Raw genomic sequence first — 3712 nt, 5'->3', positions numbered from 1 at the left:
CTAGAAGAAAGTCACTAGGTCCAAACCATACAAAAAGGGAAGAGCTTACAGAAGGGCATGAATTCCTGGAAGCAGAGATCACTGAGGGTCATCTTAGAAGTCTGTCTACTACATGGAGATCACTTGAGACCTCATTGCCAAACCCAATGAACTCTTTTATTTTTTTTTTTTTTGGCCACACCGCGTGGCTTGTGGGACTTTAGTTCCCTGACCAGGGATTGAACCCAGGCCTTGGCAGTGTGAGTGCCAAGTCCTAACCACTGGACAGCCAGGGAAGTCCCCTCAGTGAACTCTTTATATGTTTAATCCTTTCCAACCTTTCTGGAGCCGCTCACTTTTGCAATATCCCCAGCTTGTAATGCTCTCTTCACTGCAACTGCACAGCACTTTATCTTCCCACCTCTCTATCACTACTTTCTTGTCTCCATCTCCCTTCCTCTTCCTCCTCCCGCCCACTAAATAAGTGGCCTAAGTCAAAGTAGGCACACTAACAAAAATCTGCAGACTGACGGAATAAATACAGAGTCTCTCAAGGGTCAGTCCTTGCCTCTCATATTTACTTCTTCCCCTTCTACTGTTTTCACCATGGCAATCCCCTCATATCTCCCCTCTCTAATAATACCCCTTTGGTTATCATCTTTATAGAAATACGTCTGAAATCTTCATCTACAACTTTGGTGCCTTCCTGAACCTCACTTCTGACTAACTGCTGTGAGACATCCAAAAAGATGTCTGCTCCACCACCATTCCCAATTTCTGGCATTGCCATTTACCCAATTACCCAGACCTAAAACCTCAGCATTGTATATGATTCCTCTCTTCCCTCCACCTGTCACATCCAATGAATTACTAAATTTTGGCTATTCTTAAACTTGCATCATCTGTCCTCTCCTCTCTGTCCCCATAGACCACTGTAATTGGTTTCCCTGCCATTGGGCTCTATCCTTTTTCATCTCTCCTACACATTCCCTTCAAATGAATCTTCCTGAAGTACATCTCTGATCATTCCACTCTTTGCTCAACCACCATCAATGGTTGTCCATTGTTTACCAAATAAAGTTCAAATTCCTTAGCTTGTCAGTCATTCAAGGCCCAATGTGATCTGGTCCCATCCTTGGTCCCTACTTATTTCATGCACTGTGTCCTCCAATCACGTGGGGTCTCTGTCTGCTCCTCCCAGAGCTCCCATGGTTCCCTGCCTCAGTGGCTTTGTTCCTGTTCTTTGTTCCCTCAGCCTGAAATTCTCTCTTCCCACTCTTTGCCCCAGTTCTCCACAGGCAGCTCCTACCTCTCCTCCGTGGCCTGCCTCACTGACATTGCCTACGTGGAAGTTTCCCTGAGTGTTCCACCTTCTCCAAAGACTAACAACTTGAAGTTTATACTTCTGTACTGTGAAATCCCAGAATCCTTTACTTCTCTATCTTACGGCACTTTCCCTAGGTATTTCTGTTCAGATTTGCTTTTTCCTGCTACACTGGGAGCTTCTTGATGGTAGGATACGTGTTTGATTCTTTTTTGTCCTCTTCGTCCTATAGTGTTTTACATATCTGTAGCATCAATAGATTTTAAATCTTTTTATAAAACCCCCATTATATATGTATGCCCGTTTGCCTCATGGTCACAGAAAAAGAGGGCAGATTTAGTTAATGCAGTGTCATTGCTTAAAGGGTAATATTAGATTTGGATGATGTCTTATAGCTCATTATTTCCTTTTATGTTCTCCTTGATTACATCTGAATTTGTCTCAAAAGGGTAAATAACGCATGTTTTAATCCTAAGAAATGATGTCTACATTTTCCTGTTGGAAATACTAAGTTAATAAGTGTATCAGTCAAACTTTTTCATGGGAAGACAATCCTAGTATTAAGTTCTACAAATAGTCATCAGGCATCTACAATGGATGATAGGGAGGTAAGACCTAATTCCTCCTTAGAAAAACCTTTCAATGGGGGATGGAGATATAATACAAAGCAACAAGGAATATAACAGGCTGAATTTCTCCCCTGCAGTGTCCAAACAGTGCAGCCATCAATTAAGTGCATAAACTCATTTGCTACAGTGTGGGAGAATCTCTAGGCAAGAATCAGTCAGTTACAGAGGTAAGTGCATGGACTCCCAAGATTCACGTGGTTGACCTTAGAGCAGTGGTTCTCAGTGTGGTGCCAGGACCAGCACCTGCATCACCAGGAGCTTATGAGTGATGCAAATTCTCGGGCCCCAACCTAGACCTACTGAGCGGGAAACTCCATTGGCGGAGCTCAACAATCTGTGACTTAACAAGCCCTCCCACCCAGGTGATTCTGATGCACAGTACAGTTTATGAAGCACTGACTTAGGACATTACTCAGTCTCTCCAAGTTCTTCCAGTTAGATTTGCCCCTTCTTTAAAGAGATTCCATTGGTCTTCAAACTGGGGTCTGTATTTTCCTTGGGAGTACATGAAGACTCCCCGTGAAGTTTTAAGGAAACCAAGTTCCATATCCTCAATTTCACTATGTACTTTTTCCTAAAACCTATCTGCTTGAGAAAGTGTCAGTGGTGGAGGCAGCAAGCCAGTTTTACATTTCTACCTCTTTTTTTACCACAAACCTTCTCTCAGTTCACCAAAGAAAAGCTAACTTTTACCCATCCTAACTCTCACTATGGTGCATTGACCCAGGAATGTAAACACCTCTGGGAAAACAAACAAGGAGGCAATTTGAAATACTGTGCCAGTGTTTAAAAAGTGGATGACTCTAATCAATACTGGCTAACAAGTCTCTTTTCAAGTAGGTGGTATCCAATTCTTCGCTTTTAACAAAATTGAAGAAGGGCCTACTTGTATTGTCAGCTGACTGATCATCAAACAGATTTTTCAATGGAACTCTTGTGCATTGCTGGTGGAAATGTAAAATAGTGCAGCCACTGTGGAAAACAGTATGACAGTTCCTCAAAAAATTAAAAATAGAATTACCATATGATCCAGTAATTCCTCTTCTGGGTATAAACCCCAAAGAACCCAAAGCAGGACTCAAACATATATGTGTATACTCATTATTCACAATAGCCAAAAGATAGGAGCAACCCAACTGTCCACTGATAAATGAATGGATAAACAAATGTGGTCTATTCATACAATGGAATATTATTCAGCCTTTAAAAGGAAAGAAATTCTGACACATGATACAACATGGATGAAACTTGAAGACACTATGCTAAGTGAAATAAGCCAGATACAAAATGAAAAATATTGTGTGGTTCCACTTACCTGAGGTACTTACAGTACTCAAATTCATAGAGACAGAAACTAGAATGGTAGTTGCCAGGGGCAGGAGGGATTGGGGAGTTAGTGTTTAGTGCTTACAGAGTTTCAGTTGGGGAAGATGGAAAAGTTCTGGAAATGGATGGTGGTGATGGTTGCTCAACAATGTGAATACACTTTAATGCCATTTAACTGTACACTTTAAATGGTTGAAATGGTAAATTTTGTGATGTATATTTTGCCACAATTTTAAAAGTTTTCAGTGATAATTATTATGTAATTTGGGGGGCATGTAACATGAAAAGAGGTTTAAAAAATCAGCTGACATTGGACAAAACTTCACTCCTCCTAATCTAATATGCTTACTTATGTGAATAAAGTTGCTTTGAACTTACACCTATAAAAATGAAAAATAGAAATAAAAACAATGTTGAGTCCTGTCTCATTTTAGCATTAAATAATAGTTATCTC

General features: G+C 40.7%; 1 non-coding gene across 1 annotated transcript; it reads right to left on the bottom strand.

The window, feature by feature from the left end:
• Positions 1 to 203: 203 nt before the first annotated feature.
• Positions 204 to 275, bottom strand: TRNAV-CAC. The gene has a single exon. It is a non-coding gene; the product is annotated as a tRNA-Val (tRNA).
• Positions 276 to 3712: the final 3437 nt, after the last annotated feature.

The sequence above is a fragment of the Balaenoptera musculus genome, chromosome X (genome assembly GCF_009873245.2).
Source record: "Balaenoptera musculus isolate JJ_BM4_2016_0621 chromosome X, mBalMus1.pri.v3, whole genome shotgun sequence".
NCBI classification, from domain to species: Eukaryota; Metazoa; Chordata; class Mammalia; order Artiodactyla; family Balaenopteridae; genus Balaenoptera; species Balaenoptera musculus.
This window is presented reverse-complemented; position numbering and strand designations above follow the sequence as displayed.